The sequence below is a fragment of the Anabrus simplex genome, chromosome 3 (genome assembly GCF_040414725.1).
Source record: "Anabrus simplex isolate iqAnaSimp1 chromosome 3, ASM4041472v1, whole genome shotgun sequence".
In the NCBI taxonomy this organism is placed as follows: domain Eukaryota; kingdom Metazoa; phylum Arthropoda; class Insecta; order Orthoptera; family Tettigoniidae; genus Anabrus; species Anabrus simplex.
Genome location: NC_090267.1, coordinates 296,312,472 through 296,325,642, shown reverse-complemented (window position 1 = coordinate 296,325,642; position 13,171 = coordinate 296,312,472). Strand labels below are relative to the sequence as shown.

Below are 13,171 nucleotides of genomic sequence, written 5' to 3'. Positions count from 1 at the left end.
TATTTTAGTCCTGATAGATTCACTGAACAACATAATACCTTGCGGACATATTTCAGACTCTACAACAGTATAGGTTATAGGGCATACTTTAAACTCTACAATTACACTGCCAAAAAAATGAAGCACCCAGAAGGAATGGTCGGATGTCAATGTAGCTTCGTAAACGTACACACCATTGGCGGGGATGTAAATGATTGCAGTTGAAATCCTCTATGACAGGTAGAACAGACACCAGAGTGCATTAGTGTTGTTCGTATTTAGTGTTGTTACCAGGCCTGGTAGAGTATATAAGGGGCGTGAACAGCGTCAGATGTTGAGTGAACACCGTGAAGGATACGAAGATGCCGCGTACTCGTGTGGGACAGCGTAATCAGCACCTGACAGAGTTTGAAAGGGGCGTCATTGTGGGTGGTCATTTGGCCGGCTGATCGAATCGTGCAATATCCAGATTTGTGGGGCATTCGTATGTGACAGTGCCCCGATGTTCGACTGCATAGGAACGTGAAGGCAGACATACTCGTCGTCGAGGTTCTTGTCGACCACGTCTGACCACCATAAGGGAGGATCGCTGTATTGCGTGCCAAGCATATCGTAACCCTTTGACACATACGCCTGTCATCCGAGAACAAGTAATGGACTTCCTGCAACATTCTGTGTCACCCCGCACCTAGCAGCAGCCGAACTAGGGAATTACCGCCCCAGGCTGCTGTTAACACCACAACACAGACGGCTATGTTTGGAGTGGTGCCGTGATCGGCAAGCGTGCGAACGGCGTCGCATAGTGTTCAGCGATGAATCGCGGTTGTGCACTACCCCAGATGACCATCTTCCGCAAGTGATGTGGGGAAAGACCCATTCTTCCAATGATTTGGAGAGGAATAGCGGTGTTACTCGTGGCGTCATGGTGTGGGGAGCCATCTCGTATGACTTCAAGTCACGGCTGATAGTGATTGAGAAAACTTTCTCGGCACAGTGGTATGTCACGGACATCCTGCGTCCTCATCCGTTACCTCTCATGTGTCCGACTCGTTGGCTGAATGGTCAGCGTACTGGCCTTCGGTTCAGAGGGTCCCGGGTTCGATTCCCGGCCGAGTCGGGGATTTTAACCTTAATTGGTTAATTCCAGTGGCCCGGGGGCTGGGTGTTCGTGCTGTCCCCAACATCCCTGCAACTCACACACCACATATAACACTATCCTCCACCACAATAACACGCAGTTACCTATAAATGGCAGATGCCGCCCACCCTCATCGGAGTATCTGCCTTACAAGGGCTGCACTCGGCTAGAAATAGCCACACGAAATTATTTACCTCTCATGTGACAGTATCGTGGTGCAAACTTTCAACAGGATAATGCTCGTCCACACACAGAATGTGTCTCTATGAACTGTCTGCGTGATGCTGAGGTGCTCCCGTGGCCAGCAAGATCCCCAGATCTGTCCCCGATAGAACATGCGTGGGACCAGCTCGGACGTCAACTCCGTCCCAGTCGTAGTATTCAGGACCTCAAGGACCAATTACAACAATTGTGAACCAGCTTTCCTAAGGAGTGGATACGACGACTTTATGATACCATTTCCAACCGAATCAGTGCATGCATCCAGGCCAGAGGGGGCTGCAACGTCATTGTGACAAGAGGGCTAGTGCTGCGAAGTTCTTTGTAAAATTGACTCAATTTCATAATCACTCAAATAAAATCTTATAACATCTCAACACGTGATGTTTCATTACGTTTCCTCCTCCCCTTCTGGATGTTTCAATGTTTTTGTCAGGCAGTGTATATAGGTTATCGGATATACTTCAGACTCTACAACTACTATATATAGGTTGTAATTATCAGACATACTTCAGACTCTACAACTACATTGGTTAAAGGCAGACTGCAGACTCCATATCTGTATAGTTTTCCGGACAGAATTCAAACACTAAAACTATGGGCATTGGACCAAAAATGAATAGGTTATCGGATTTTTTCGCACAACGTACAAGACCACTCTGTGTCAGCCCCTTAATTGAAGCAACTACAAGCCTTTTTTCTACTTGCCTCTTAACCCGTGAGTGGTCGCTATATGAGATTTTCTCTCACATTATTTTGAATTGTGAGTTTACTTCTCAGCAATGCAAGGGAGGTGACTGTTCCCTCTTTTAGTTGAGTTGATAACTGTCGTGACAAAGGTGATTCACATTTGAGGGGTAAGCATCCCCTCCTCTAGTCGAAACAAAGATTCGTACGAGTTCGTGCGCCCTGTGTGAGAGGTTCTCTCATCGCGCGACCAGTAGCGTTGGTGTTACAGAATGTCCGAGAAGTCCCCGTACCCCTAGTTTCATATTATTATTTTGTTATATTATGGCTTGGACAATTGAGTTTGTATAACTGGGGAATTCAATAGTTGTTTTATTTGTATTGGTATCCCTGCTGCTGGCGTTGTTGTCAGTCTCATTTCAGTTTTTAAGTCATGGCGGACGTGAGTGGACACAGCTACACTGTTGAGGAGCGATTAGTAGCGTGTGTGTGGGTGCACGAACGAGCACATACGGGGCAAACAATGACAGTGATAATGAGTGCATTTAGAGATCGCTTTGGCAAACCCCCACCTCGTAAAGCTACTCTGCTTGATTGGGAGAAACGTGCGTTTGCTTCAGGCAGTGCAAAGACAGGCCACGTAGTGGACGTAAGAAGACGCGGGAAGAAACTGTGTCGCCGTCGCTTAATCAACTGAGCAGTCCATTCGCAAAAGAGCAGCTGAACTTCAAGTACCGCGGTCAACAATGCAGGACCACTTTAAAAGAGATGTGAAAATGAAAGGATTTAGGCCAATGCATGTGAATGAATTATCTGACAATGACATGGAGCAACGAGTTGCAGCCTGCCATGCTTTGTTGGAACAATTCCCAACTGCCGTGTCTCGCTCAAGAGTGTTATTTTCTGATGAATGTGCGATGTATCGCAGTTCACATGGGAGGAATGTGGTTTTCTGGTCTAAGGAAAATCCTCATTATGTGTAAGAGTTGGAAAGGAACCCCCCCACCCCCCACCCTCATGTTATGATACGGGTCGGGATACCATCATCTCACTTGTGCGGACCGTATTTTTTTATGGGTATGTGAATAGAAAATCTTATTTGCATGTGTTACATTCTTTTTTAATACCTCAGCTTCAAGCCAAGGGAATCGTGGGTCATGTGTGGTTACAGCAGGATGGGGCTCTAGCACATTTTGCTATTCAGGTGCGCGAGTTCCTTGATGAACAATTTCAAGGCCGTTGGATTGGCCGTGGCTCACCAACATCTCCAGCCCCGTTGAAATGGCCACCACGAAGCCCGGACCTTACCACGCCAGACAACTCATTATGGGGAATAATCAAGTCTAATGAGGCTCAACGTCGGTACACGACTAATGAAGATTTATGCCAAAGTGTGGAGGAAGCCTTTCGTTCCATAACTCCTGAGATGCTCCGCAAGATGTCAATGAGGACTTGGAGACGGATAGAGTTCTGTGTAAGGCATCATGGTGCACATACAGATTCGCTGGATTCATAGTGTTTATATGTAAGTACTCCACTGTAATATGAAACGTATGAAACCAGGAGTACGGGGACTTCTCGGACACCCTGCATGTTGAAGCCGATACGGAAACTTCCTACTGTTGTAGGCGTTAGTATTTGATTTAAGTCGTGCGCATAACGTTCTCCATTTGTAATTACTAATAAACAAGTCTTCAAAAATTATGAGTCGAGAAAGAATGCTGGGAAATAAACCCTGTTACAAACTCCAGATCACTCAAATGTTAGGGAGAAGACCTGTTGTACCTGAGAACCTTCGAATACCACCGGACTGAGCCCGAATCAAACCTGCTCAGAGAGCCAGCGCCTTAATCATCTGAGCCATTCAGCCCCGCACTCTTGTGAATATTACGTACTTACATGTGACTGAACTAATAACGAATCTCAATTAAGAAGTAATTTGTTTCTGTAATATACGGATAATCACTTTTTTAAATCTAAATTGTATAACTATCACTCACTACTGATCTGCATTAAGGGTAGTCGCCCACGTGGAAGATTCCCTATGTGTTGTTTTCCTAGCCTTTTCTTAAATTATTTCAAAGAAATTGGAAATTTATTGAACATCTCCCTTGGTAAGTTATTCCAATCCGTAACTCCCCTTTCTATAAATGAATATTTGCCCCAATTTGTCCTCTTGTATTCCAACTTTATCTTCATATTGTGATCTTTACTACTTTTAAAGACGCCACTCAAACTTATTCGTCTACTAATGTCATTCCACGCCATTTCTCCGCTGACAGCTCGGAACATAACTTACCACTTAGTCGAGCAGCTCATCTCCTTTCTCCCAGTTCTTCTCAGCCCAAACTTTGTAACATTTTTCTAACGCTACTCTTTTGTCGGATATCGCCCAGAACAAATCGAGCTGCTTTTCTTTGGATTTTTTTTTCCAGTTCTTGTATCAAGTAATCCTGGTGAGGGTCTCATACAGTGGAACCATACTCTAGTTGGGACCTTACCAGAGACGCAGTCTTTACGTCTCATTTTCGTAATTCGTTTCACTCTTACGCGCCGCAAAATTGTAGAAGATATATTTATTTTACATGAAGTTTAATGTGAGAGAGAGTCTCACGTGCGACCACTCGAGGGTTAACGTATCATATGTATTATTACGTATAGCTTACACTGCACAAATGTCACTTGCTTCATTCCATTCTAGAATATAGCACACGAATAAAGTTCAACAAGTCTCCACTCTATCACGACTAATTCGTTGATTGTTATTACTTTGATTTAATATAATAAACATGCCACGTGTTGGTGATCAGCACTATCAGATTCAGTGAAAATGGTGAACAAAAACCTTGGAAAGGAACATATGTTTATAAATAACTAGATTCTTATAATCACAGCAATAGAACCAGCTTTTGGGTGGTTAGGCCGTGGGGCATAATGCAGAGTTTCGTCCAGACGTGCCATTTGGACTCATCAGCTGGAATGGCACGCCCCTCCAGGACTCTGCATAGCAGTGGCAGACCAAACTGTGTGGCCCCGCCGAGTTAGCAAATCAAGTTTGCTAACCTGCTAAAGGAGAAAAGATTTCTCCGTTCAAAAAATGCTCCCCCATTGGAGATACAACATCAAAAAAAAAAAAAAAAAAAACGGAGAAATCTTTTCTCCTTTAGCAGGTTAGCAAACTTGATTTGCTAACTCGGCGGGGCCACACAGTTTGGTCTGCCACTGCTATGCAGAGTCCTGGAGGGGCGTGCCATTCCAGCTGATGAGTCCAAATGGCACGTCTGGACGAAACTCTGCATTATGCCCCACGGCCTAACCACCCAAAAGCTGGTTCTATTGCTGTGATTATAAGATCTGCGGCCGTGAAAGCCTTTTTTGAAACTAGATTCTTGTTTAGTGAAGATTTCTGAATTGCCTACTGGAACAAATTAGAGATCCAGTATTTTAAAAGCTTATTGTTGGCATTGGATACTAAGAGCTTCGTCAATAAATCATCTGAAGACCTGAAATGTAAACGTATTGCAGAATGTTGAAGACTCCCCCATAGGTAGACCGTGTCACTAACAAAGAAGTATCTATCCTGGCATGCCAGAAAATCACGGGAACTCTAGCAAAACGCAGGAAGTCAGTCTTATTTCGGTCACATCTTCTGAAATGACGAGTACAGCCTGATGCAACTGATCAAAGAAGGACCAAGGACCAAAACAAAATCAAAATCAAATCAAATCAAAATCTCTTTATTTGCAAATAAGGTGTCTACCTCGGTGGCAAATGGTACACTAAAATACATTATTGTCAAGCACTAAATTTTAAATTAACAGGCGACGAAGAAAATTTTCCTAGAATACAATATTATACAATTTACGCTAATAATTTTTTCTATTAAACACACACATCATCCTTAATAAATTTATATTGTTTACAAAATTCTACTTATAATATCTTACAAACATAGTCAACTCATATACAGTACGGTATGTGAAATTACTTCTAATAATACTATACAACTGGTATAAGATTAAAATTAACACTGAATTTATTTACATATTTATATTTTACCCATTTTGGAACCTAAGTAGCATAACGACCTGCTGCGTCTTAACCAGAGCCCCTTTTGCCACCACTTTTCAGAGTTCCTGAAGGGCCTTCACAGCTACCGTAGCGGTCCCAGGGCCCTCGAAGTCCCCACTGTACTTCACCCCTACAGGCAGTCCCCTACTTGGGCTGTCCAAACTCCTTAGACCAGGGGGATGGAATTAATTTAATCACACACATTTATTATTTACAATATCCTGCACTGGTCGAATGCCCTCTAACATTTAATTTATTATCTCTGTTGTTGTTTATTCTCTTCTTGAATATCTGTACAGATTTTGGAAAAGGAAGCCTCTCACGGATATCTCCCCATGCTTCTTCTCCTGTATAGGCTCTATATAATCCTATAAGTCTAGTTTTCTCCCTTCTCTTACTTAAAGTTTCCCACCCAAGTTCCTTTAACATTTCTGATACACTACTCTTTCTCCTGAAATCCCCTGTTACAAACCTTGCTGCTTTCCTCTGCACACCATCTAGTTCTTTTATTAGGTATTCTTGGTGAGGATCCCAAACACTGTTTGCATATTCCAATAATGGACGAACCATACTTAAGTAACTTTTTTCTTTTAATTCTTTGTTGCATCCTTTAAGTAGTCTCATTATGACATGTAACGATCTGTATGCTTTCCCAACAATGTCATCAACATGACCCTTCCAGTGCAAATTACTTTCAAATCTCACACCTAAGTATTTGCACTTGCCATCTTTTGGGATAACTACCTCATCCAAAGTATATTCAAATTCAGTTTTAAAGCTCCTGTTTGTAAATGTTGTAACAGTTGATTTGCCTCCATTAATCTTCATATTATTTTCTTCAACCCATTCTTGGATACTGTCAAGGTCCCTTTGTAATTCTGAACAATCCTCAATGTTATTTATTTCCCTATAAACAATTATGGCATCTGCATACAATCTTATTTTCGATGTTATATTGTTCCCTAAATCATTTGCGTATATTAAGAAAAGTAACGGACCGATTATACTACCCTGTGCAATTCCCTTCCAGACTTTCTCTTCCTGTGATATATTATTTCGTACTTTGACTTTCTGAACCCTTGAATTTAGAAATGTTCTTATCCAACGTATAACCCTTACATCCAATCCTATTCCCTCCAATTTCTTTAATAATATTCCATGTTCCACTCTATCAAAGGCTTTGGAAAGATCTATGGCTATGCAATCTAACTGGCCTCCTGAATCCAACTGATCTGATATGTCCTGCTGAAATCCCACCAGTTGTGCCTCGCAAGAAAATTTCTTTCTAAATCCATACTGGCTCCTCATGAACCAATTTTTATCATCACATATCCCTCTGATGTACTTTGCTATTAAACTCTCCAGTATTTTACAAACTATACTGGTGAGGCTGATTGGTCTGTAGTTCTCTGGTTTCCTTTTATCACCCTTTCCTTTATAAATTGGTATTATTATAGATTCCTTCCATTCCTTTGGTATCACACTATTATTTATGACATAGTCAAAGAGAAATTTTAAATAAGGCACTATATACCACCCCATTGTCTTTAATACCTCCCCAGTAATTTGATCACTTCCTGCTGCTTTTCCTTGCTGAAGCAGTTGGATTTCTCTGAAAATATCTTCATTTGTGAATGAGAAGCTTCTTGTTTCCCTCTGTGTCTCTCCCTCTCTATCTTCTGTTACGGTTTCCAAGTCCTGACAATCTTCTACTGAATCTCTGAATTCCCTGCTGAAGAGGTTTGCTTTCTCAGTATCTGTTAAATAGTGTTCACCCCCTTCTCCCACCATTGTAGGAATTTGGATTCCTTTTCCTTTTTGATTCCTAAGATATGAATACAGCTTTTTCCATTTCCCTTTGTGGTCATTACCCTCTTGAAGAATGCCATTCATATAATTCTCTTTTGCTTCCTTTTTCACTCTATTCAGTTCCCTCATTAGCTGTTTTCTACTTTCTCTACTCTCCCTACCTTCTTTGATTTTCCTGTTTACTATTCTACATTTTCTTTTTAATTTTCTTATTTCCCTTGTGTAATAAACAGGGTCTGAGGTCATTTTACCCTTCTTAACAGGTACAAATCTCTTCTCTCCTTCCCAAATGATTCCTTTAAATTTAGCCCAAAGTGTATCCACATTATTCCCTTCACTTATCCAACAACTGAATTGTGATTTAAGGGAAGTCCCAAATTCATCAACTTTAGTTTTTCTGTATAATTTCTTGTCTTTTGTGACCCTCTTATTAAGCCTTTTTGGTACCAGTCCTACATCCATTATTACAGCCTTATGGTCACCTATTCCTTCAATTACCTCAGTTTTATCAACAATTTCCCATGGTTTAACCAAGAATACATCTAGCAAGTTATTGAGACGAGTTGGTTCTTGTACTACTTGTGTAAATCCTCCCTCCCAAATTAACTTATTTGCCAGTTTCTGTTCATGGGCTTCACTTGCAGCTCCATTCCATTCAACTTCAGGCAAGTTTAGATCTCCCCCAATTATTACCGTATCATTATTGTTTTTATGAGTATAATCTATTATTTTCTCAAATATTTCCATGTCTCTTTCCTCTCTTCCAGGCCTATATGTTCCTATAATTCCCACCTCCTTCATATTATCACAAACTAATTTTATCCCTAATATTTCATCCCTTTCATCAATAAACCATTCATGCGAACAATAAGTTTCCTTCACCAGAATAAATACCCCTCCTCCCTTTTTATCTCCTCGGTCTCTACGATAGACTGTATACCCTTCTGGAAATACTTCTGTATTACCCACCCCTTCTCTCAACCACGATTCCACTCCTATCACCACATCCGTCTCATAAGATTCCATCAATGTACCGAATTTTAATTGTTTATTTACTACACTCTGACAGTTTACCAAGAGCAATCTCAGACCTCCTTCCTCCCTAAAACTTGACTGTTGCAATTGGGTAACGTTTGACTCATGAGTTGAGAACTTCCCTGGAACCCAGATCCTTGTACATAGATCTTGATTTAAGGGTCTGGGTTTTCTGGCAAGTTTCCCTGTATGTGCCAGTTTAGTGGTATGGGTTTTCTTAAGTACAGATTAGTTTGCAAATCTCTGTTGATAATTGTAGCAATTTGTCTACAGAGAGTTGCTTTTCCATTACCATTTAGATGTAACCCATGTCTAGTGAACATTTGCCTGCCAAGACCTAAAGTATCTACTACATAGACATTTCTAAAACTCTTACTTAATCTCTTGATTTTTATATTTACATCATGTACAGCTTTGTTCACACATGAGTCCTCTAAAAGGTCAAACCTGGGTGGCACATTTACTACAATTACTTTTGAGTCAGGTAGTTTAGAAATCTTACCTCTGAGAGTCGTAATTAATTCCTCACCTTCATTTGCAGCAATGTCATTTGTACCACTCACAATCACCACATAATTGTCCTTCTCTAACACAGGATCACAACTTGAAAGGACGTCTTCAGTTTTGGCACCTGGTTTTATTAGTCCTAAAACCTCAGTCTCTGGATTCTGCAGCTCATCCTTGATGCCTTCTGCCATACCCCGCCCTTGACTGTCTGTGTAGAGATGAATCTTTGGCGATCTTGACTTTCGGTTGGTTTTCTTCTGTAGCTTACCTCCACTGGATTTAAAATTATTTGGAAAACTTGGTGTGTCTTCTTCTGGAACTTGCTGCAATAACTGAAATCTATTTTGGCACTGCAAAGAGTTTTTTTCCGGTTTTACATTGTTCGTAGTTTCTCTCATATGTTTAACATTAGGCCTAAAATGGCCACGCGTCACTTCCGTCCACGGCGATCTTTCATCTCCAATGTCTTCTTTATCTTCCAGTTTCTTTATTCTGTCCTTTAAGCTTTCATTTTCATGTTTCAGAGCGCATAAGTCCTCTTGTAGCACTCCTAAAATCTTAATTATAGTTTCGTAAGTCTCTCTTTCTTGTTGTTCTGCCTCACTCTCAGTTTGTTTACACTCGGGACACAGCCACTCACTTTCTTCAATATCAGTCCTATTTACAATATTTGCACATCGAAAATGGTACCATTCATCACACTTACGACACAGAATTCCATTTTTAACTACTCTTCTGCATTTGCCACATTTTTCACTGCATCTTACACCATTATCTACTACGGATATCACAGACTCACACACAGTAGTCGCCATCTTGAATGCCATCAAGGGGGAAGTTTTCATTCCCCTTCCCTTAGGGAAGGGGCGGGCCTTCTCTCTGGCCAGGAGATTTGGCGGCGTTTGGGGATTTGATTGAGTTGGGTGATAAAAGGGGAGGGAGCTTTGATTGTTAAGGAGATGTGGTGGTTTGGCCTCTTGGCTAAAGTGCGTAGCTGTTCTGTGCTTTATTATAAGTGTTTACATATACATTTGTGCTTACAGATTTTACATGAAGGTTACAATTATTTGTGCTTACAGATTTTACATTAGGGTTACATTTGTTAATACATGTGATTTTGAATAATACTAGGCTGTGGGTATGGTGGGATGAAGATGGTTGGGAGCAGGTGTGAGGTTAGGAGCTGTAGGGTGGCTGTACAATTGTGAAGAGAGGTGATGAGGAGGTGAAGGAGATCCACTGTGGATGGGGGGGGATGGTGGGGGTTGGAGTGAGGGAGAGGTGGGAGGACGTGTCGATATGGAGGGATTGGAGTGCAGGGTGGCCGGGGACGAAGGTGCTCAGTGATTGATGGGTGGCGGGTGGTTGAGGGTGGTGAATAGGAGGGTTCCACTCGGTGGTGTTCGCCGAATATTTGGGCTCCTGTAGTGATGAGTTGTTGGACGTCTTGCTCTGTTGGTAGCTGAAGCCGGACCATGTACGTTGGGCCATGATTGTTCCGTATCCTTATGGCCTTCTTCACTGGGACGCTTGTGGCCCGAAGTTCATGGATTATGTCCCTTTCTGAGATGTCCGGGGTGATGCCTCGTAAAACACAGCTGTATGTAGACTTGGGAGATGGTGGCTGCTGGGTCGGCGTTATGTGGTCAGCGGTGTAGTCTGATAGAGTAATTTCGAGGGGTTGGTTAGTGGGAGGGGGGGGGGGAAGTTGTTGTCATGACCGGGGAGGAATGGCAGGTTGTACTGGTAGTGGTTATAGTTGAGGAATGAGTGCTGGCAGTAGTTGTGATAGTTGTGATTGTAGTTGTGGTAAGGAAAGAGAGTGGGAGTGGTATTGTCTTTATTGGGAGCTCATGGAGGATGGGAATGTACTCAGGCTTAGCTACTAGGTGGTCTAAGATGGACTGCGGCGGTGATATCACGGTGTAATTGTGGTTCCTTATGTTGCCTCCGTCGATGAGTAGGCGGCTCACGGCTTGTTCGCTCATGACTTGCACTAGTAGGAGTTCTGAGGGTTTCTTGCTGCGGCCATCTATTACGCGGTATACATTCACAATCTGGGCATTTTGTGTTTTGAGTTCTTGGTGAATTTCTATCTCTGGGAAAGAAAGATCTACCCATGGGATGAGCACATAGGGCATGTTTGGTGGTAGTGGGGAGGCGACTGCCAACTAGGCGTCTGCCTATTTATGCTTCATTGGGCTCGGCTAGGCTGCTAGTAGAGATGAGGGCCACCCGGCCGAGAAAAAAACGTTCGGGATGTGCTTTTAGTGATACTTCGGAGTTCGGAGAGGTCACAGAAGGCAGGACGAAAAGGAAACATGAATGGGGCCAGAGAAGATTATACTGGGCATGGACTCTCCCTCATACGGGAGGCGCAGAATAGGGACAATATAGGCCTACTCTATGATGGTTACCAACCTCCTTTAAGAAGAAAATACCAGAAGGATAAAAAGAAGAATAGTCGACCAGCTACACTCCACTGGTTACCTTCATTGATGAGTAACTGTGCATCCAGGCCGAAGATCCCTAGGATATGGGGAACAACTCGTGCAGTTACGATCCTAAAACTTGGGAAGACTCCTGATAGCGCAAAGAACTTTCGACCAGTCTCACTCTTGTGTCACATCTATAAGCTGCTGGAGAGACCAACATCGCTTCAGAATATATATCCTCTTATTGGAGTTTCTCCACCTCATATTCAAAGGATGGAACCTCTGGCATTTGAAAAGAAACGACAAGAAAATGACTCAAGGCATCCACTTTTTGGCCACCAACCAGCCTGACAGATCCTGAAGTCCCGAAGCAGCTTTTTGAGGGGAGTAGCAGCACTTAAAGGTTTACAAGAAGCTCGCTATGTGAAGATATGGAAGAGAGAAGTCAAGAACCCAATCATCGCGCTCTCAGAGCAAATACCACAAGTTTACAGCTTGCCAAATGGAATTTGGAAATCATTGAACAGACTGAGGACGGGAGTTTCACGCTGCAAGATCAACAATCAATCAATCAATCAATCAATCAATCAATCAATCAATCAATCAATCAATCAATCAATCAATCAATCAGTCAATCAATCAATCAGTTAATCAATCAATCAATCAATCACCATTCCTCTGCATTTAGAGTTGTCACCCAGGTGGCAGATTCTCTATCTTCTTTAATGATTTAAACGGAACCTTAAAGAGAAATTATTTCAAAGAACTTGGATATTTACCAAACATCATAAACGGAACCTTAAGGAGAAATTATTTCAAAGAACTTGGATATTTACCAAACATCATAAACGGAACCTTAAAGAGAAATTATTTCAAAGAACTTGGATATTTACCAAACATCATAAACGGAACCTTAAAGAGAAATTATTTCAAAGAACTTGGATATTTACCAAACATCATAAACGGAACCTTAAAGATAAATTATTTCAAAGAACTTGGATATTTACCAAACATCATAAACGGAACCTTAAAGAGAAATTATTTCAAAGAACTTGGATATTTACCAAACATCATAAACGGAACCTTAAAGAGACAGAACTTCGATATTTACCACACATCGCCTTTGATAAATTATTCCAATCCCTAATTACTCTTCCTATACACGAGTATTTGTCCCAATTTGTCCTCTTGAATTTCAACTTTATCTTCATTTTATGATCTTTCCTACTTTTAAAATATCCGCTCAAGATTATTCGTCTACTAATATCATTCTTAGCCATCTTTCCATTGA

At 41.7% G+C, this 13,171-nt stretch overlaps 1 protein-coding gene across 1 annotated transcript in view; it reads left to right on the top strand.

Moving 5' to 3' along the window:
• LOC136867245 (carbonic anhydrase 2) overlaps positions 1 to 13,171 on the top strand; it is a 234,326-nt gene that overhangs the window by 153,879 nt on the left and 67,276 nt on the right. The gene's annotated exons all lie outside the window — the stretch shown is intronic.